This window comes from Megalobrama amblycephala, linkage group LG20 (genome assembly GCF_018812025.1).
Source record: "Megalobrama amblycephala isolate DHTTF-2021 linkage group LG20, ASM1881202v1, whole genome shotgun sequence".
Classification (NCBI taxonomy): domain Eukaryota; kingdom Metazoa; phylum Chordata; class Actinopteri; order Cypriniformes; family Xenocyprididae; genus Megalobrama; species Megalobrama amblycephala.
The window spans coordinates 11,419,943-11,444,011 of record NC_063063.1 but is presented as its reverse complement, the minus strand read 5'-3'; the positions used below and the strand labels follow the sequence as shown (position 1 = coordinate 11,444,011).

Sequence of the window (24,069 nt, the reverse complement as noted above, 5' to 3'; positions counted from 1 at the left end):
TTGAGACAGAACACCAAGAAGAGTGTGCTTTCTCCAGTAAAGAGGACCACTTTTCTTGGCATGGTTTGGGATTCAGTGACGATGCGTGCATGTCTTTCGTCTGCTTGCATCACTGCTATTCTCTCAGTCGTGAAAGAAATAAAGCTAGGCCAGTCACTCACTGTGAAACAGTTTCAGAAACTGTTGGGTCTGATGGCAGCACCGTCCAACATGATACCTTTTGGCCTGCTGTACATGAGACCCTTACAATGGTGGCTCAGGACCAAAGGGTTTTTCCCGAGGGGGAACCCATTTCGTATGATCAAGATCATATGGCGGTGTCTCTGCACCTTGGTTATATGGAAGGAAAATTGGTTCCTGTCCCAGGGCCCTGTGTTAGGAGCTCAATGTTGTCAAGTCACCCTAACGTCTCTCTCACAGGCTGGGGAGCAGTAATAGAAGGCACCTCAGCTCAGGGTCTGTAGAGGAGTCATCATCTTTCGTGGCACATAGACTGCCTGGAGATGAAGGCGGTGTAGGGAACAACACATTCCAGGGCCCAGTTTATGGCCGGACTCCTCTCTGTCCGTAACAGTGGACAAAGGTTTGCTACATTTTGATTGGATCTTGGTGGACTAACACAAACAAACTGTCCAATGCCATCAGATAAAGATGTAAGGACAACATACTGTCACCTCTTTGAGGGCAAGAAGAAGACCTCTTGTACAAAGCCTGGGAAGGACAGGACTTCTCATTGGTCCACATGCAGTTTCTGCCCTTCACCCATCTAGAGACTACTTCCTAAGAGACTGCCATAAAAATTCCTCAGGACCTCAGCAGCAGTGGGTGAAACAAAGAGAGATCACAATGATCCATCCAAATCCATTCAAAACTATGTTTGAAAAACTTAGAACTGATGCAAACTACACACATCCATTTCAAACTTATTCACAGAAATAAGTATTCTCAGTGATAGCTCAGTGATACCTCTGCAGTCTGAGGCTGATTTGGGGCCTGGAGAAGTTTTGACATGCCCTGACATTTGTGAAAGAAAAAAAAAAAAAAAAAAACTTAAGGCCAAAAAATAATATTATATATGTGTTCACAAGACTTCTGGGTATTGGAGGTTGTAGACCTGGAGGAGTTTTTGCTTCAAAATTATACAAAAATTATCCTGCCTACTCTTTCATTTATAACAATATATTGATTTCATTTTTGTAAGACACTTTTTGTCAAGAAACAAAGTATGCATGGAGACGTGAATCATCATGAATAATCCTGTGATTCACACCCGAGAAGACAAAAGATTCACATAATGAGCTGTAATGACTCGCATAATAATGAGGCCTTTCAGTCAGGTAGGCTGTGAAAAAACCCTCTGTGATCATGTATCAAGCTCATCATGATGTATATCAAACATACAGAAAAAACAGCAATACTGTGAAATATTATTACAATTTAAAATAATGGTATTCTATTATATACTTTAAAATATAATGTATTTCTGTGATGCAAAGTGTCTGAACAATTATGTTACCTCTATGGCATTTCATATTCATTTTTAGCTTAAAAGCATGCACATTTGGAGAAATATTGATGGATTCTCATGTTTGTCAATTTTCTATACAGAGGAGTAATATTCATTTAATATTTATTGTCATTACTATGAGCGCTGGATAATGTGTTTTCAATTCATACTTGCAGCCGGAGGGCGCTCTGTGCACCTTTAGTCCACAAATGCATCCTAAAGAAGAACAGGCCATGTGACAATCCAGGAACTAACAAAGGCTTCCAGAGATCGCTAACTATGGCTATGCAAAACACTTTCAAGACAATAAATACATGATTGAGATGATGTATACATGTATTGCCTCAGAATTTGCATCTGAATAGCGCTCGCTCTGTGGGCATGGCCGAAGAAAAAAAGAAGAAGAAGAAGAAGAAGAAGAAAAAAAAAAAAAAACGTTACTGCTTCCAGTCAGTGATCTCATTATCATATGCATGCAGTCTAATGTGGGCCAATATCTGGTTACTATGATTCTCAAATCTGTGAGACAAAAGAAAAAAAAAAACAACCTCTGTGAGCATGCTGATATCAGGATCATACATCAGCTATTGTTTGAAGCTGCGTTGGCCTGCTGTACGTGAGACCCATGCAGTGGTGTCTCAAGACCAAGGGGGTTGTCCCCGAGTGGGAACACAAGGCTGTCACTTAAAGAGACAGCCCTTCCCATAAAGCTATGCATAATAATCCATACTGGTGGCATTTCGATCAGTGTGCCAGACTGGTACTGCTCTGCACACTATGTCGGTGTTGCAGGTGGACCAGGCTGACCTGCTGAAGAAACGCCACAGTCTGCTTTTGAGCCTGTTGCACTTCCCCTCGTAAAACTGGAGATCGGCTCGTCATGCTCAGCAGCCTCACAATATCTAACACCTGCCCCTTCTCAATATCTCCACATAAACCCTCCTTCCCTGCCACCTCTGGTGGTATCAAAATTAGTGCCCATTTCAGAGAACTTGGCAGCATGGAAACTACTGAAAAGGATAAAGAATCCCATTTATTCGTTGTCTTCCGTGCTTCAACAGCACGGTCTCCACTACCGTGAAGCCGGGGGAAGTGACTTTACTGTCACAAGAGCTGCAATCTCTTCTGGAGAAAGGGGCCATAGAGCATGTTTCCCCTCTAGAGAGAAAGTCAGGTTACTACAGCAGATACTTCCTAGTTCACAAAAAGGACGGGGGGTTGCGTCCAATCTTAGATCTTCGAGGCTTAAGCCCTCAGTCGAAGCTCTCAAGTTCAAGATGTTAACCGTAAGGATGATTATATCACTAATCCAACATCACGATTGGTTCATCACGATCGATCTCAAAGACGCATATTTTCATAGAGATGTTGCCACAACACAGGAAGTTCCTGAGGTTCGCTTTCAGGGGTGAAGCTTTACCAATATCAGGTTCTTCCATTCGGCCTAGCCCTATCAACATACACAAAATGTAACAAAACAGGCAGCGCAATGTCCACTCTACTTCTTTCTGAGTCACTCAGCTCTCCCTGGGTCTGGATGTGATGAGCATACATGGCCCAGAATGCGCCATATGCATTTCCTCCAGTTTCTATGCTCCCAGGAGTTCTAGCCTAAGTTTGCCAACAAGGGACTTGCCTCTTATTGATAGCGCTGCATTGGCCGAACAGAATATGGTTCTCAAAGATAATATCTCTCCTTGACGGCTCGCCATGGGCGATACCGAAGAGGAGGGACCTTCTGTCTCAGGTGCAGGGGACAATATTTCATCCCCGGCCGGGGATGTGAAACCTTCATGTTTGGCCCCTGAGGGGAACCAACTGAGGGACACAGGGCTTTCACCTCATGTTATTGAGACCATTTTAAATGCTAGGGCTCCCTCCACTAGATCAAGTTATGCTAACAAATGGGGTGTCTTTGAAAGATGGTGTATTGCACACAATGCAGATCCAGTTAACTGCCAGATTGCTACAGTTCTGGATTTTCTGCAGGGAAAATTATCAACAGTCACATGCCCCGCCACTCTCAGGGTTTATGTGGCCGCTCTTTTGGCTTGCCACGCTCTGATTGATGGGGTGCCTTTGGGCAAGCATGTCCTGCTCTCTCGCTTTGTTCGAGGAGCTAGGCGGTTGAGGCCCCTTCTAGAACGAGGATCCCTATGTGGTACCTAGCAATAGTCCTGGAGGGCCTGGTTGAGACTTTGAACCCTTAGAGTCAGTTTCTGACAAGCTGTTAACTCTGAAAATGTTTTTTCTTATGGCTATAACTCTAAAAAGAATTGGGGACTTGCAGGCTCTGTCTATTGTGCCATCCTGCTTAGACTTTGCCCCAGGAATGGTGAAAGCTATTTTGCATCCTCATCCTGACTATCTGCCTAAGGTTCCTTTCTCAAACTTGCATCCGGTCACTCTCAAAGCCTTCTGCTCTCCGCCGTTCACTATGCCGGATCAGGAGAGACTTCACAGACTGTGTCCAGTCCGTGCTATTCAGACCTACGTCCACCGCACTAGCCAGTGGCGTAAGTCAGAGCAACACTTTGTTTGTTATGGCGGCCATAACAGGGGTGCGGCTGCCACAAAACAGACCATGTCACATTGGGTGAGAGATGCTATTGTCCTTGCCTATGAGGCACGTGGTCACACTTTGCCAGCAGGCATCAGGACTAATTCCACCTCAAATATTTGTGATGTGGCAGGTTAGTCCTCTCCGCACACATTCATAAGTTTGAATGTTCATGTTACTCTGGCTCTTGCATCCTTGAGTCAACATTGCAAGCTAGTGTCTGAGACTCTCTGTGCTTTGTGACACACTTCACAGCCTGGGGGTCCAGACATAGTGCGGCAACATGGGTCTTCTTGTTCCCATAGCACTGTATTAAGCGCAGCTTGAGTGTAGCTTTTGAAAGGGATTGCCCCGGGATACTTCACTGTAACCCTGTTCCCTGAAAAAGTGGGAACGAGAAGCTGTGCTTCATTTCCACACTGGGATGTCCCGGGACTGCTCTTCAGACAAAATATCTGCAGATGCACCAGTGGCATATCTAATTATAGCCTTGCATACGACGCATTCCAATGACTTCACGTAGGCTATAAATATAGGTCAATTTCATTGACATTGTTTTACACATATTCACACCTGGTCACAGCTAAAGACATTCCCATAGCGCTGTATTAAGTGCAGCTTCTCGTTCCCGCTTTTTCAGGGAACAGGGTTACAGTGAAGTAACCCAGGGCGTTACTGTAAATGAGACATTTATATAGATGAAACACTAATTTTGTGTAGTGGAATGGATACTTTGTGATTTTATGTACTGAACTAACACAATTGAAAATATGCGGAAATGTTTGAAAAATAGTACACTTTTGATAATTGCTTATAATTGCACCAAAGCAATTAAAAAAAATCTGTAATTGCAATTTTGGACTGAAAGCCAACCCAGGTGTCCTATTTTTATTCTTTCTTTTTTTTTCGGTTATTTTTTGGTAAATCGGGATGGCTTTGTAATGACTTTGGAAAAATGGATCAAGGAAGACACATTGGTGGGGGAAGAAGAGTGGCAGAGAGAGGGAGGACTAGAACTCTCACAGTACTGTCCATCCATCCATTCATCTATTCCATACATGTTCCAAAGTGGTTGTCCTATGTAGGGTCATGAGGAGGCTTTCCCAGTGACTCAGGTTGTAGACAGGAAAACACCCTGGACAGATGACCAGGCATCACAGTCACACCTATTGGCAAAACTTACAGTCACCTGTCTTGTATGTCTTTGGGTTGTGGGGGAAACCCAGAATGTCAACACTGAGAGAACATACAAACTTCACATAGAAAGGCCTCCTGCTGTGTAACAATCAGTCCACTGGAGGCAAGCGTTGAGAACCCAAGTGCAGTTTATTGAACAGAAACATGAACTAAATACAAAACATAGACATGGCTTGACTTGAAACAAAAACAAACTCAACCAACAGCAGATTACAATGAAACAAAGCTAGACAAGAGAACAATGAAACATAAGGGCTATATATATATATATATATATATATATATATATATATATATATATATATACAACAGTTCTGTCTGGTTCTCGAATCTGTTTGGCTGATAGCCGTGCAATATTTCAGTGATAACAGCACTCCTACCTTTTCACTGTTTGTATCACTCCACTTGAAGTGACCGTCATGGCGGCCGATCAAATCCACTGTATATTTTGAATAATACTATTTGTTGTACCACGAACTGTTGTTTTAATAGTTTTTTAGACAAGAATGTAGTTCTTTAGACCTGAAATATATAAGTCATATTTAATAATAGCGCCTATTTTACAATTTGTTTTGACGTTTTCGGAGATGCGAGCTCCAGGCCGTCTGCAGCCGTTCAGGGGTCGTGCACACGCCGAGAACAGGTTAATCTCGGCTAGTGCTTTGGGGATTTGCTGCTGGCACTTATAGTGGTTAAACATGAGACATAATTCAATTTGAGTACATTAAACGGGCAACGCACTAGAGAGTGCGCAGGGACTTTGAAAGGTTTGCGCGCTGAACTGTGCACGAGATGGAGCGGGACACGGAAAATGAAGTAAGGCCTGGCTATAGTCTACCCGCGGCTTAAGACAACTTTTATTTTCTTTCACACACAGCACAGAGAAACATCTTTCTATAAACCGACTGCCTGTCAAGTGATAGACGAAACTGACAATGATTTTATATTTTTTAAACAAATGAAAGGCAATGTGGATAAACATTCAGCCACAATGTACAGAACACTCTCAAAGATATAGAAGAAAATGAATAAAAACATTTTGGATCAATAAACTTTATAATATATATATTAATAACTGCAGAAAGGTCACACTGCAGATAGATATACATTTCATATGTCGGCAAATCAAGTTACATCGGCTAAATTGTCTGTGCAAGCTTTAACTAATCTACAGCGCAACACTGATGCACCAAAAACCAAAAAAATAATAATAATAATTTAATATATATATATATTTTTTTTATCAAACATTAATTTACAGAATTGATTTAGAACAGAATATACCGTTCTAATAAATGAAAATAGCCTAATTAAAAAAATGCAAAATGCCTGAAGTGCAGGGGAACATATATTCAAAACACAAGCCAGAAATAGTTAAATTAAATAACCCAGAGTGATCAATAAATAAATTAAAATTAAATAAATTATTAAAATAATGAAAGTATAGCTAGAATTGTCAACTTGTCTTTTTAACTGCAGAGACAATAAACGTTAAACTGGAGTGGCAGTCTTTTTAGCTAAACATTAACAGCATCCAAAAATCAAATTACATCCGGCTGAAATAGTTTGAAATCACTTGTAGCTACCCTACCTGATTGAGAGATACAAATCCAGTCTTTCATGCGATCTGCCTGTGTCCATTTGAGTCTTTTCAAATAGCGCGCTATAGTCAGCTTATTGGCCGGCAGAAGCGTGCCGCAGTGTTTGTCATTGTTGAGTTCTAGGACATGAGCTGTTGGCACAACTTGCATTATACGTTTTTTTGATCATCTTTTACCATTTCAAAGTGCATCCAATTGTACACTTTATCCCAGACATTGTTGAAGATTTAATCCCTGCTATAAAGATGCTCATCTGCCGGTCACGGATCATGGAAGTGAAACTTAAATCGGTCACAGGATGGATTTATTCACGCACATTAAAAATATTTATTAAAAGCTTCTTTCTTTTCACATTTTTATTTATAGTATTAACATAATAGGCTGTATATTAACCTATTGGGAAAGAACCGGTATGTCTATGTAAAATCAGATATTGAGCGCCCCCATATCTCTTCTCATAACACCTCTGCGACGATTCGACTGTGAGATTGGTAGTCGAATCAGGCTCCTCCTATCAAAGATTCGAATCGTCGACTATTCAGTGTCACCCCTACTCTTCTCTGCTCTTAAAATACGTAAAACATTAAACTTTATAGACAGTGTTTTTTGAGTAAAGAAAATGCTTTACAATTTTTTTCAAACATCAGATCTTTATTTACCTTTGCATTGCATAGACGAGATGTCCAAACTGTGTGTGCACTTGAGGTGAGGCGGATTTATGAGGTTCGATTCACATTCTGAGGATCCAACGGAGTTACGAGGTTTTGGCACAAGCTCTTTAAAATCTTTTTCATTCGTTAAATATTTGTAAAACCCACATACAGGCGTAAAGGGTGACCTATATCATTGTTTTTGTTTTGTTTTTTTAAATAAGAAAACAAAAATTAGGAAATATAGAGATATGAGGTGTAGCATTTATTTATTGTTTTTTTTTTTTTTTTTTGGCATTTGGTAATTATCCACAGCACACTTGACAACCGTCACGGGCACACTAGTGCTTTAAGTTTGACTGAACTGTACAATTGTGTTTATTTGTTCAATAAATATTATTTTATATAAATATGTCCATAAGTGCGTAATATGGATTGAGTGAAAGTTACATTAATACGCCATTAGATGGCGGCAACACTTTACAGGAGAATGAGTCAGTGAGTCACAAGAGACTTTTAAATTGAAAGGAACATTTGCAAAGGAAGTTGTTTTTGTGCTGTGGTGTTATGGATGTTATGGAAAATTCACATAGCTGTAAAAAGGACAAATACAAGATTGCTTTCCTCAGCGGACATTCAAACAGACTTTTATAATGGATATAATATTATGAACATCGACTTGAAGAATGAATGTAATGCAGTATATATCAGACAAGGTAATAGCCTACTCTCTCAGGCGATCTATTCTCTCTCTCTCTCTCTCTGTACAAAATTCAATGAGTTTCAATGAAGCGACTCAACGTTCCTTCGTTACTAGTTCTAAAGTGACGTTTTAGAGTTAGTAACGAAGGCTTGGTCCAACTGTCAACTTGAGATTTGAAATGTTTCTTCGTTACTAGTTCTGAAGTGATGTTTTATAATTAGTAACGGATGCTTGGCCCAACTGTCAACTTGAGATTTGAATCCGTGGCGGAAGGAAGTAGTGCTGCACAAAAGAGGGTTTTAAAGATGCTCCGTTGTTATTTCTTATTTATTTACACACTCGTGCCGTTGAACTGTTGTATAAACGCAATATCACACTCGTAGCCGTGCGATATCACACTGTGATTACCTATAGCACTTGGCCTGCGGCCTCATGCCTACGGACGAATCACAGCCATGCTGATATACAACCATATCGCACTGCTACGAGTGTGATATTGCTCATATATGACAAACTACGAACACCTGTGAACAATCAAGACAATGAACCAATCACAAAACAGAACTGATAAAACACATGATCAACCAATGACAATATAACACATGAGAACATGGCAAACAAACAAACAAATCAATGAAACAAAGCATGAACTTGAAAAATGAAACATAACATCAAGACAAGACATTACATGCTTTAGATAACTGGGAAATTTTATTAAACTATACGGAGGCAAAAACCCACACACACCACTCGGTTTCTCTTTGAACCAGAACCTCTTTATTTGTCACATGTTTTTAATGTTTTGGTGGTTGTTGTTGTTTTGTTTGTTTTTGTTGCTTTAAGAATTTGTTTCTTTTCAATTTTTTTGTTTTTCACAAGTAAGTTACTATATGTAAAGATATAGAAAAAAATTGCTGAATTTCCCATTCAGTCTTTGTGCAGTAATGCAGTCAGTAAAATGAAAAGATAATACTTATCCTATAATGAAATACTGATTATGAGAAAAAATCATTCATACTTTAAACACAAAAGTTCATAATTTATGTAATGCTCCCTGTTGTTAGTGATTTTAGGTCATTGTGTTTGTGTGCAATGTATGTTTTCAGGACTGAAATCCCCTATAAAATACAGAGACTGCCTTTACATATCAAAATGCATCAGATCATTCCAAAACAATGCTAGATAGACTTACAATCAAACATCGTTTAACTGCATGATTCTATATCATGTCTACAACCTATATAAGTGACTATTATGCTTAGATCACACATAATTCATGCAATTGTTATAACTATTGAATAGTTTATTGGAGGTTTGTCTTGTTGAAATCATACTCTGCTAAAGCATGAAAATTAAGTGAAAAAATCAGATAACGTCATTTATGTGAAAGGAGGAGAAATAGTCACACCCTGAACCAAAGATGATACCTAATTGGTCAGATCTCCTCTCAGGACACGAACAAATCATTAAATTAAGGTTGGTTTTAAGGAGGCATAAGATCATAGTTAAGATGGGCTAAGACTAAGGTCGACCCTGAAACACCATTATGAACAAACAATCCAACTTATCTAGCCTCACTTATTTTTCTTATCTTTCTTTAATTAGTTCCTTTTCCTTTCCATTGAAAGTCTCGCTTTCTAAGCTAAGCTTTTGCTGCAAAGCTTCAGTAAATGACTCTATAGTCTTTATTTGCCTCAAACTTCACACTTCAGCCATGAGACTCCGTATCCATTCATCCACCAACACACCAGAACATGATTGGCTTCCCAAGACGTCACTCCAGATGCGAAAAGACCTCCGGTGAGTCAACGAACCTGGGAAACCGCTTTCAGCAAGGACAATTAGCACAACATTCGTCTGCTGTGACCATACCATTAACAAAATACATGTTGTTTTCACACAATATACAGTCAGTTACAGTTTTTTTTTCAACTGCTTACACACAATTTCTGAAACCTGACATTCAAACACCAGAACCAGACACCAAATCTGCAAAACCACACACTAATTCTCGGCCTGCGACTTAGTTTTAAATTTCATAAAACATTTTTTGCAAAACACAACACACAATTCTCTATCCCAGATAACATGTAGTAATCGGCCTGAGCTCGGCTGCCCCGTGGCGCCTGCGGCTCAGACTCGGCATCACCGTGTGTTAACCGAGCCGATTGTGGCCCGCAGCTCGCTCTGGCACATGTTATGGCTGTAAAGCACTGGGCCGATTCTTGTTCACTATAACTGGCCCAACTCTGGCTATAGAGATCTGTGTCGCTTCTGGCAATGACTCGGCTTATGTTCACTCACAGATGGTTACATAAGCAATAATTAAAATTGTCTTAAAATTGACTTTGTTTCCTGGTAGTATCTGATATGAATTAACTAACGTTTCACGTTTAATGTAGCGAATTTGTCAAAAACAACACATCTTCGGAAAAACCTATTATAATATAAGTCCAACATAACAGTCTCAAACCTGTCCTGGGGACCCCTCACCACTGCACATTTTGCATGTTTCCCTCATCTAACACACCTGATTCAACTCATCAACTAATTAGTAGAAACTGCAAGAGTTGAATTGGGTGTCTGATGGGGAGACATACAAAATGTGCAGTGGTAAGGGGTCCCCAGGACAGGTTTAAGAACCACTGCAATATAAGACAGAACATTCTCTAATATGTATAATATCAAATCTTTTTATAAGTAATGTAGCAATTCATTATTTTATACGCTTTTATGTATTTTAAAGCATCGACGCACATTTACATTTGTAGTATTTTTACTTAGACGCTTATAAAAGAACTTGCTAAACGCAGAACTTGCTAAACTGCCGCTTTGATCTAAGCATGTGGATCTCGATTGTATACGCTGCACTAAACTTTGACGAGCAACACTCTGATCTGCAAACAAAGAGCTGAGGAAGAGGATGATGACGGTCCTGCATTCATGAGGAGAAAGTGCAGGTTTGTTGTTTGTTTTTAGTTTCCACGCTCATATATTTATATAAATGCAATTGTAATAAGCAAAAGTTGTTTTATTCCATGTTTCTTCAAGAAGGTGAGTGAAGAGGATTTGTTATACTGTCATAGAAGATCATTGTTTTCAAATAACCTCAATTAACTAAATAAAAAAAACTAGTTACATAAGCTGATTTTATTTATATGATGAAAATGTACTGCAATCCTATGCATTAGTATGTCTGAGATCATCTTCAGTTGCTAAATGCAAGCAGATTTTACATTTACAGATGCTCATGACTGCTAAAACATGGACAACACAAACAATCACAGCTTTTGTTGCTACCAGCTGCTTCTTCACTCAGCATGTTAAGACACACAGGAATAAGTGATTATTTCTCATAACTTAAATTGCTTTTAATATTTCTCTGTTTTGTAGTAATGAAGTGTTATCATCACTGAAGAAATGGCAGATTTTAATCCCCAGACACAGAGCAGTGCAAGCCCTGAAGAAATAAGACCATGGACATCATATTATACTTCTCTGACTGAACTAGCAAGGAGCTGTTGGAGTCAATGAGAAAGTTGGTAAGTTTAAGTAAAGTTTGGCACATTCAGTTAGACCATGTTACCTTTATTGATAAATACTTGTATACCATTTGCTCTTTACAGGTGAAATGTAAACCTGAGTAAACGCTGCTACTTTAATGATTATTTAAGTTTACTGAGCGATGTAAACTGCTGTCCTCCACATTACATCATTGCTTTAAACGACATTACCAGAAGAATTCTTTCAGCGTGGCAGATATTCGCAAGCGTCTGGAGGGAACTTGTAAGTAAAGCAAAACATTTTTTTTTTCTTTTTTTTTCTTATTTGCTTTTGTAAGGATATCTTATATAAGAAATTGCAGGGCAACAATGTTAATGTTACCTACCTTTTTCCCCCCCTTCATCACAGTCCTGCATTATATAAGTGTGTTGCTGCTTTTTGTTAAACGCACTGATCTGAGAAATGTGATTTTATTCCTACGTTCATGTGAATAAACTAGCTGTAGCTTTATCTACGATTATTAAACCTTTACAATCTTTCTTTATTTGCAGGCTGAACTGGATGCTTACTGAAGAGTGTGCTTCAACACTTAAGATAACTTCAACTGAGTTGAAATGCAAGTTGCGTGATGTCTCCTCAGATAACTGGACACAGTCTTGACTTTCTCTTTTCTGCATCCACTGGTTATACACTTGTGTGTTTTTGGTTTTCTAGGTTTGTACAAAGTTACACCATATCACTGAAAACAGCACGCATCAACAAGATTTCAGAGACTCTGCGTGACATTTTAAATGTTTTAAATGATTTAAAATTTTAAATGATCTTCAGGTGAGTTGAAATTTGTCAACATTTACTACCTCCATAACTGTTTTCACTGTTTATAAAATTAAGCTGGCTTGCTTGTTTAACATGTAAATGTTAGCTTGACTTTGAAGAGTGTGCATGATGTCAACATGCAACACACTGTAGCCCTCCATGCTCCTCAGTGTACCTGTGAGGAGGACCCACAATTCTTCAAGACTAGAAATGTAAGTATTCAGTGCATTAACAGAATTGCTAGTATCTGTGAATGTAACTGTCTACTTTTAGTCTACTAAGTGAAACTTACAGTTGGCCCCTCTATGCTTATTTCAGGAGGCAATGGGAGAGCCAGACATCACTGATTTTGTCATTGTGGTCAAAGAAACGAAAGCACAGGTCCTTCAAGCACTGCAGTTGTTATAGAAGATGATCTTCAGTTTTATAATAAAAGACTAATCTTCAAAAATCTTCAATTGTACAGCTGAAGGTTTATTTTATGTATTTTTTTAGGTGTTGTTTTTTGTCTTTTGAGTTAGTATTGTTATGTAATGAAGTACTGCAGAGGTGCCTGTGTCATGAGCCAGGTTTGATTCACTCCTCGTTTTCTTCTTTCTCCCTCTCTCTTCTTTGCATATAGGTTTCAGCTGTTTGTCATTTCTCTCGGCGTTCACGTTGATTGCTCACACACCTGTCGCACTTCTTCTCTGATTTTCTTGACTATTTCTCGCTGCTGTTTGCCACGCTTCTTTGTCGGATGATTGTAACCTGTTACTGCCATTCTCTCTCTGCTTAATGCTAGAAATCCTTGACCTCTGTTTGTGTATCCACCGCAGTCATAGTCCCAGTCACAGTAGCCATCTGGAGATCAGCCTTTCTGAGCTCTCGGTCTCTCCAGCCTGGTTTCCTCCAGCTGCCAGCTGTGGTGTACTTCATCTTCAGCCCAAGGCGCTCCAGTTCTGAGATTGTGCTACAAAGCCCTACTCACTCTTGCCAGAAGACTGTGACTTGTTTTATCGTTTCTGTTTTCCAGCTGTGAGTGTTCCCGTGTGATGGTGCTCGGCAGTCTGCCTAAGTTGAACTGTCTGATTTCTGAATAAATTGTGTTAAGCTGCACTTTTCACCTCTGGGTCTTCAGCCTCACAACAGTAATGTGTTTAAAACATTTTTTTAAGTTTGTCTATACTTATACACTCATACACAGAGTGTAAAATTGAATAATTTTTCAAAATGTGGTAAATATTTTATTCACAATAATTGTATAACTGCTGTTATTTGATGTAATATAGTTTTGTAATTGTTTTGTAAATTAACGGGGCTGGGCCGTTTCTGGCGCGCTGTGCGCATTTGCGACGGCCCGATACCGGCTTGATTGCGGCAGTGTCGGCATGGTAACGGCTGCCGCGTCTGGCCCAATTGATTCGGGCCAGAACCGGGCAGTGAGTACACAAGTATCCGGCTCGATCGCTGCAGACAGAAGCGGGCCGAGTGGTAAGTCTCCAGCAGGTGAGAATCTAACAGGAACTGGCCCGAGTGTATTTTGCTATCTGGGATGTAACACACAAAAATCTAACAAGTATCTTGATTTTCTTTTTCAAACACAACCATTATTTATTTCCAACTACACATGGTTGATGTATTTCTTTTTCTTTTATACTGTGTTCACAACCACAAATGCTTAAAGTAAATAAATAAATAAATAAATAGTTTGGCTTCAATCTTGGTTTTGTGTTTACCGTGAACTTTTCAACATCTCTCTGCCAATTACTTTCAATCTTGTACAGAAATGTACATATGAGCTCATGAAAGAAGAGATTTAGGTTTTGAATAACTGTGTGTATATGATATATCCAAAAATAGAATATTATGGCAATGGTGTTTGCAACATAAGATGAACAAAACGTTTGCTTTTAAGATGTGTTTGTTATATTTTGAATGCAGTGCTTCATTTTGCAAGAGATGTGAGGCAGTTTGCATTTTGTGTGTGCAGTTCTTGAATTGCAAAGTTTTGCAAATGTAAGCAGTTGAACAAAAATTTGTAACACCTTTCTAAAATGCTTAAATGTTCTTTTCACACAAGATACCAAATACCAAAATCATTTTTTTTTTTTTTTTTTTTTACTAATGCTTAAAACAGCATGACAGAAATAAAGCCTCTACTTCTGCACCAACAGCAGCTCCAAAGTAGTGAAAAATATATTAAAAATATTGAAACAACTGTTAAGCAATTTTAGGTAACAGATCACTGAAATACTGAGAAATAGCTGGATCCAGTCTCAGTTGGAGGCACAGTCAGGTGTTGAAGTTCTTTCCATTACTTGGACATACACAGTAAAAAAAGAAAGAAAGAAAGAAAGAAACAAAGAAACAAAGAAAGAAGAAAAAGTTTTGTGTCAGTGTGAATGTGGAACAACTGCAGACAGAGAGATGCAGACAGAAAAAAAATTTGTCTGGGCGAGGGAGAGGAATAGTTGTAGGACGAGATGAGTAGTTGGATCAGGACAAAGGAGAAGAAGAGGTAGGGGAGAGGAGGATGAATGTATGTTGGATTAGCATCTCTATGATTCCCCCTTACACATGTGGAACCTATGAAAGCTTATTTCTGCCATGGAATTAAAAAAAAAAAAAAAGTGATTGTGAAGACTTTTGTTCTCTCAATTCCTTGTTTATATCTCAATTCTAAGGGGGGGAAATCAGAATTGTGAAATAAAACAACTACCTTTTATACTTTTTATTCTGTGGTGGAAAAAAGCTTCCATATAGTAACCAACGGCCATGTACTGTATGTTGGATTTGTTGTTGATCAATGGAAGCAATTTCATGTTTAGATTTCAGTAAAAGCTTCATGTAAAGATTTCTCTACAACAATTTCGGTAACACTTTACAATAACAGTACATGATTAACCATGAACTAATACCTGAGTTAATAGTTACTTCAACATAAACTCAAGATTAGTTAAGATATGAACTAATGAAGAGTGATCCTTAACTACGACAGGAGTCATAGGGATTCATGCATGAAAACAGAAGCCTTAACTACGCGTTAATACATGTTTGATAATTAATGCATTAATTAACATTTAGGGTAAACTAAATCAAACAGTCTCTATAAGAAGGAATAATACATATTTGGACTTTGAAATAAATTTAAACAATTTATTATTGTCAGAATTTAAACTACTGACATCAGCAGCTTCATTATAAACATTACTGAAAGGCACATGATTAGTTTGCCATTATTTTCACTTATCCTCCTTATCAAACATATAAAATACTAAATACACTATTTATCTTAAAATGTCTTAATCTGTTTTGTGATATTCTTTCCTATCAAACTAAACTACTGTGACTTACATCAGTTCCTGAGGAATCGGTTCCCAAAAAAATAACCAAACAGGAAACATGAACTAAGGTCAGGGAGCGTTTGCTGGGATCAGATTCAGAAGTTCTCTCTCCATCCAGACGCAGGCCGTGATCATATACTGTACCTCCATTCTCTGACTTTATGAAAAGTCACACAACATCACTTAACTGGGCTGAATACTTATATAGTTGTGTTAGTACATGTGTATTTGATAGTAAGTTAATGATAATCATGAGCTGAATTTGGTAAGTAGTTAACAGTGAATAAATTATGATGTGCCCCCTCAAGTAAAGTCATGACATAAGTATACATTAACAAACCATTATTTGATGTTAGTATATGCTTAGTTAATAATGAGTTAATTACGATGTGCCCCCTCAAGTAAAGTCATGACATGATGCACATATCACACATCATTAACTAATATATGAATAAACACTATAGAGTGCCATCCTTATTCCTTTACACCCGGTACAAAAAAAACTAAAATAAAAAGTATTTGTATTTTATTTTTATTTATATAATTAAACATATATGGACTTGAAAGCAAGCCATAAACATACCTGTAAAGACACACATAAGGCACATTTACATGTAAAATAGCGCGCGACCACAAGCTAATGCTAATCAAAGCATACACATTTAAATGACAAAAATACAAATACAGTTAATAACTGCACATAACCTCCTGAAAATCCCAATAAAACATACATGTAAATATGTCTTTAATTATTAATTCGGCTTACCAAAGCAGTCAACATTTATTAGTTTAAAATGCCAGCAACACAACAAACGCACCAAGAGAACACCTAGCGTGCGCCACTAATGAGTGTCCCACCAGAAACAAACCCTACATACTTTAGTTCCGGGAATAAACTATGACTATTTAGCTATGACTAAATATAAATGAACTGTAAAAATCAGAAAACAGTTTAGATCAAATTAAATTTATTAGTGGTAGTTAGTCTATTTTCCACATTTGATTAGATGGATCTATGTAATTAATGGCTAAATAATCATGTGCCATTGCAATTATTTGTCACAAAGCTGCAGATGGCAGATTATGATATTACAGTGTAAATTATGACAGCATTAAATCACGTTTAATTCAAATTCAGAGTACTTCTTGTTTACTCTTATGGAGGCTGATTTATTTAGTTTACCCCTAAATGTTAATTAATGCATTAATTATCAAACATGTATTAACGCGTAGTTAAGGCTGCTGTTTTCATGCATGAATCCTTATGACTCCTGTCGTAGTTAAGGATCACTCTTCATTAGTTCATGATTAGTTCATATCTTAACTAGTCATGAGTTCATGTGGAAGTAACTATTAATTTAGGTATTAGTTCATGGTTATTCATGTACTGTTATTGTAAAGTGTTACCACAATTTCAGTAACACTGTATGCGGTCTGCATAGGACACTAACTAAGGGGGCACCATTAACACCCCACACCACATTCAACACGTGCTGCTATTGAGGTGGATATGGGTAAGGTTAGGGACAGGTTTGGTGGTATGGGCAGGTTTAAAGGTGGATTAAGTGGTAAGGGAAGGCTCAATGGTGTAATTACAGCTGTATTTTTTTTAAATGTACAATGCAAGAACATGTATGTACACAATAAGTGCATTGTATCTAATGATTTATTTACAGTAAATGTTAGAACAAAGTATAACTGACACTTAATATAAAGTTATTTTTGCAGAAATGTGTTACATGTAAACTGAAAATTCACAGTTGCTAGTTCATTTTTACACACTCTGTTATGTCATCCCCAAACATCACCAACACCACCACATATTCTTACATATCTTTCTATTGCTTTTCCACGACAAGCAACTGTGACATTTTTTTGATGTTTAGGGATTTAGATGTTCCTTCATGTTCAGAAAATGGTAGTGATTGTGCTGGGCAAACCCCATATAGCCTACTGTATGCTTCCAAACTTGATTGATTGATTGGTAAGATTGTGATTCCTATTTCATTAAAATGGCAGGACACTTGCCAATTTAGCAGACATTACAAATATTCCATGTCAGATATTTATGGAATATACGTGCATTTTTGGCAGATTTTGATAACTGAATGGATCATTTTGTATGTAAAGGCTCAAACGATGAAATATTTAGAAGTTGTAAAGAGCGACAATTTCACTGAGAAAACTCATTAGTTTTGATCAACAACCCATATGTATTTAGTTATTATTCAAATTGTAGAGTATTGTACCTAAGTCTTTTGCACACATGTGCCAAAACACATGCAATTTGCTTAAATCAATAAGAAATTCAAATCTTATGTAAACAAGAAATTAACTGTTCTGAGATCTGAACTTATTGTTTTGAGAAATATAAGTCTCAACTGAGAACTGAGCCAAAGCGAATGAGAAAACCTGTAATATCCGCTGCAGAGCTGGATGATTAATTTGTTCAGCTGTAAAATAAGTGACTCTTAAAATCCCCTTTTAAATTAATTAATAATTCCCTTTGATCTGAATTGACCTGTTTCCCTTATGATATTTACAATGAAATGAAATAGTGATTATTATTCCAAACATAACTAATTGCAGTTTAAAGGTGATCTAAGTGATGTCATGCGTTTTTAGGCCAAAATATTTTTGTCACATACAGAAAACATCTCCTCACTATCTGCTAGCTGCCTGTCCCCTGAACACACTGTAAAAAAAACGTGGTCTCTGTAGTCGCCACAAGCTCCGAAAATGGCAATAAAAACAAACTGGTGCAGCCTGGACCACAAAACATAATAAACATGCTCCAGCCAATAACCGACAAGAATGATTTTAAATGCGCGTTCATGACTGTTTCAGGAAGCACGGAGGGGGAGGGGGGGGGGGTCTAGCTAGCCTCTGTTTTGTTTGACAACACTTTGAACGTCAACAGGAAGTTACATCCACCCAGGATCACTTAGAGCACCTTTAAGCTGAAAACCTACCCAGGAATGAAATGCAATGAAATAATAATAATTATTCCAAACACAACTAATTGCAATTTAAGCTGAAACCCTACCCAGGTGTCTTATTGTTAGTCACTCTTAGTAATAATAGTAATAATAATAATAATAATAATAATAAAATCTGTAATTTTTAAAATCGGGTAAATCGGGATGGCTTCAGAATTATCTCTAGGAAGCATCACAAGAAAACACCCTGGACATATGGCCAGTCCATCACAGGGATAACACACATGCATACATTCATATTCACACTCACACATACAGGCAAACTTATAGTCTTCAATTCACCTGTCCTCTATGTCTTTGAAACAATCTTCATACAGAAAGGCCTCTTGGCATCATGAGAGCTGGGACTCCAATCCTGCATATACGTGATTATACTATACATGTTTTTGATGTTTTGCTTGTGTTTATATTTCTTTATTTTTTGTAATTATTGCTTCCAGATTTTTTTTTTTCAACTTTTATTTTTTCACAAGTAAATTACTACAGCGGGGAAAGTAATTATTTGATCCCCTGCTGATTTTGTTAGTTTGTCTACTTATAAAGAAATGAGGGGTCTATAATTTTTATGGTAGGTTTATTTTAATGGATAGAGACAGAATATCAAACAAAAAATCCAAAAAAAAAACAAAAAACACATTATATAAAGGTTATACATTGATTCGCATTTCAGTGAGTGAAATAAGTATTTGATCCCCAAGTAAAACATGACTTGGTACTTGGTGGAGAAACCCTTGTTGGCAAGCACAGAGGTAAGACGTTTCTTGTAGTTGGTCACCAGATTTGCACACATCTCAGGAGTGACTTTGGTCCGCTCCTCTTTACAGGTCCTCTCTAAAACCTTAAGGTTTCTTGGCTGTCACTTGGCAACTCAAAGTTTCACAAAGTTTCCCTCCACAGATTTTCTATAGGATTAAGGTCTGGAGACTGGCTAGGCCACTCCATGACCTTAATGTGCTTCTTCATGAGCCACTCCTTTGTTTCCTTGGTGGAATATTTTGGGTCATTATCATGCTGGAAGACCCATCCACGACCCATCTTCAGAGTCCTGAAGGTGAGAGGATCTGAAGGAAAGAGGTTCTCGTCCAAGATTTTATGGTACATGGCCCCGTTCATCAATCTCTCAATGCAGTGAAGTCATCCTGTACCCTTAGCAGAGAAACAGCCCCAAAGCTTATGTTTCCACCTCCATGCTTGTCTGTAGGAATGGTGTTCTTGGGGTCATAGTCAGCATTTCTCTCCCTCCAAACACAGCGAGTTGAGTTGATGCCAAAGAGCTCAATTTTGGTCTCATCTGACCATGACAATTTGTCCCAAGCCTTCTCTGAATCATTTAGATGTTAATTGGCAAACTTCAGACGGGCCTGTACATGTGCCTTTTTGAGCAGGGGGACCTTGCGGGCACTGCAGGATTTCAATCCATTGTGGCGTAGTGTGTTACCAATGGTTTTCTTGGTGAATGTGGTCTCAACTACCTTGAGATCATTTACAAGCTCCTCCCGTGTAGTTCTGGGCTGATCCCTCACCTTTCTCATCATCATCTTTACCCCATGAGGTGAGATCTTGCATGGAGCTCCAGACAGAGGGCAACTGATGGTTATTTTGTATTTCTTCCATTTCCGAATAATCGCACCAACAGTTGTCTCTGTGGGATTACAACTTTAATAATCTGTTTAAGATCTGTTGATCCTACATACTGACATCACCTCACATGAATTACTAAGGTGAGGTATATTGTGTTTTCCATTTTGAGGTAAAGATAATGACATTCTAAAGGAGATCAAGGCAGGCAGCCCAGATGTCTGAGACATTAACCTTTTGTCTTCCTGACCATTTGGCATGACAAGCTCAAGATACAGCGGTGCTTTTGTCTCTATGATAATGTAAAGGTATGGGTGATACTGTCAGACTGATTGGATTAGCACCTATGCATTTGAATGATACATTTATGCTGATTAGATCATGGCTGGGAAATGTAGGGAATGATCTGATTCCTGTACTGCATTTGCATGCTTTGTTTAGATTGTCCACACCTCTACTCTATGTATCCCTCCCCCCTTGAATGTATATGAACTACCACTATCCTCTGCTTTATAAGGGAAGGTTGTTTATCCTCTGTTTAATCAGGGGAAGGTGGTGTATTAACAGAATAGCCATCCTCTACTTTGCTAGAGAAGAAAGTTCACCCTCTGTTAATTCAGGGAAGGTTACAACTGTTACAGCGTGTTAGCAAGTTGGTTCTACTCTGCTCGTCAAAGATGGTTGAATACATTATGATGTGCATTAACTAGGTTAACCTCTGCTCTGTCAGGGAAGTGTTGAAGTGTATTGTTGTGTCAGAAAGACATTACAAAATGCTGAGAAAGAACGCTAGACTAATTCCAACAACGGATAAAGGTGGACTAGCTACCCCTTTATGGACAGATAGTGAGTTCAAATCATTGTTAGGAAAGCACATGGACTCAATAGTGACTGAGTCAATCAGATTGGATTTGACAAAGAAATTTGGGATTCATCCAGAAAAAGTTTGGTCCATTGAAGAATGCAAAAAGGTACTTGGTGCTTGTATTCGGAAGAAAAATATGAAGGGCATTATCTGCTGCCACAGAGAATTTACTCTATCCATTGCAAAAGAACAAATCCAACGTATTGCTAAGTTAGAAGACCAGAACAAACAGTTGCACACTCGAGTGTCTCGTCTCACTCAGAAGTTGGGCCTTAACAAAGCCTCAACCAAATGTGACTCAAAAGACCAGCAGTCAGATGAAAGCTATCCTGACTTACAGTCTTTCTGTAGACTAGATGACAATAGCAATACTGGATTGATGGATAAAGATGTAAATGCAGTTGAAGTGTGTGGAACGAGACAAAAGGCTCAGAGTAGGGTAAAAGGGGTTGACACAGTTACATCTGTAACCCCCATACTGCAGATACAAGCAGTCAGTACCGCTATAGGTCCTGAAGACATAGAAAGAATTGCCATCAGTGCATAGAAATTGTCCAGAAACAGATAACTGAAGTTGTCCAGAAAAATGAAGCTCTATGATATGTCCCTAGCTGAAATCACCCAGCTAATTTCACAAATCCTGAAAGAGTCAGAATTCAATGATTTTGAAAGTGCTGTAAATAATTCTGAGTTTCAGCATTCCAGCAAAGGCGAATTGAAAGAAGGGGTTCTGAACCCTTCTCCCCAAAATTGTGTTTTCCATTTTGAGGTAAAGATAATGACATTCTAAAGGAGATCAAGGCAGGCAGCCCAGATGTCTGAGACATTAACCTTTTGTATTCCTGACCATTTGGCATGACTAGCTCAAGATACAGCGGTGCTTTTGTCTCTGTGATAATGTAAAGGTATGGGTGATACTGTCAGACTGATTGGATTAGCACCTATGCATTTGAATGACACATTTATGCTGATTAGATCATGGCTGGGAAATGTAGGGAATGATCTGATTCCTGTACTGCATTTGCATGCTTTGTTTAGATTGTCCACACCTCTACTCTATGTATCCCTCCCCCCCTTGAATGTATATGAACTACCAAGTACACTGCCTTAGTCAGACTTGATGACTACAGCTTCCGACAGCATGTGTTCTTAATAAAGAATCCTGCTGAAGATACATCCAACTCTCCTGGTCTTTGCTTCTGAGATTTCCAACATCTCCTTCTCACCAAGCTTCTTGCTGATGGTCTTAGCCCATTCCAGCCTTGTGCAGGTCTATAATCTTGTCCCTGACATCCTTTGACAGCTCTTTGGTGCTCTTGCCCATGGTGGTGAGAGGTTTGAATAGAAGATGCAGATTCTTTGGACAGGTGTCTTTTATGCACACAACGAGCTGACATTAGAAGTATTTTCTTAAAGTGATGGGACTAATCTCTGTTCGACAGCACAGTTTATGAGCACATAAACAATTTGTAGGAGACAGAATTCTTGCTGGTTGGTAGGGGATCAAATACTTATTTCACTTGATCAAATGCTAATCAATTTATAACCTTTATATAATGTGTTCTTTCTGGACTTTTGGGTTGATATTCTGTCTCTATCCATTAAAATAAATTTACCATAAAAAATTATAGACTCCTTGTTTCTTTGTAAGTGGGCAAACTTACAAAATCAGCAGGGGATCAAATAATTATTTTCCCCACTGTATATGTAAAGATATATAAAAAAAATGCTGCATTTCTCATTCATTCTTTGTGTTGTAATACAGTCAGCAAAATGAAAAGATTTCATTCTTATCATATGATGAAATGCTGATTTATGTGAAAAATCATTCATATTTTAAAGATAAAAGTTGATCATTCATGTAATGCTCCCTGAACACCTACACAGGTGTTAGTCTTTCAATTTTATTGCAATCTATCCAAAGGGGACAACTCATATTAATTTTGTTGTGTAGTGTAAACATGTAACATGTAGCAAATTCTTAACAGTAGAGAACTGTCATTCTTGTTTTGTAAATACATTTTTACAAAAGAAAACATTGTGTAATGTCCACCTGTTCTGTAAACCATTTTATTAGTTGATTATTTAAGCTCTGTGCTATTCCTAGTTCTTTGTCCATTCTCGTCTATGTAACGTGGGTGTGTTTTCCCCTGAGCTTCTCCGGTGGATTATTAAAGATTACAAAAGTTTCCTTTTCAGCCATTTGTCTTTGTGTGTTATTTCATTACAGCCACATGTGACAGAAGAATGGAACTAACAGTTATTCATTTTTTGCAGCTTTTTTTTTACTGCCTGTCTTCCTGCTGGTTCCGTCCAGCCCTGAACTGCCTGTTTCCCCGCTGGTTCTGTCTAGCCCTGTATCTCTTGTGATCCCTCCAAGCCTCCTTCTCACACCTCCTTTAAATGTCAGTTCCTCAACCCCACCTTTTCTGGTACCCTTCAGCCCCCCTTAATCTCCTGCACCTAACTGTGTGGATCTGCTTCAGTGCTTCAGGCCACCTGCTCATCCTGACTCCGCCTCCAGCCTCTGAACCCAACACTCCTGTCGACGCATCGCCTCCGCCTCAGCTCCTCCCTCCCTTGGCTCCACCGGAAACGTTCAGTCTTAAAAGTCCACCAGGCTCCCTCGTCCCACAGGCTCCGCTTTGGTCAGATGTTGTCCTGCCTGCACCTTCAGTTCTGTCTGGCTCCGCCTTCGTCCTCAGTTCCACCGGTTCCTCCTCAGTCTTCAGGTTCCCGTGTTCCACCTCAGTTGCTCATTGC

General features: G+C 38.5%; 1 protein-coding gene across 2 annotated transcripts in view; it reads right to left on the bottom strand.

Moving 5' to 3' along the window:
* The window catches only part of plxdc1 (plexin domain containing 1), a 448,642-nt gene that overhangs the window by 269,767 nt on the left and 154,806 nt on the right, over positions 1 to 24,069 (bottom strand). The gene's annotated exons all lie outside the window — the stretch shown is intronic.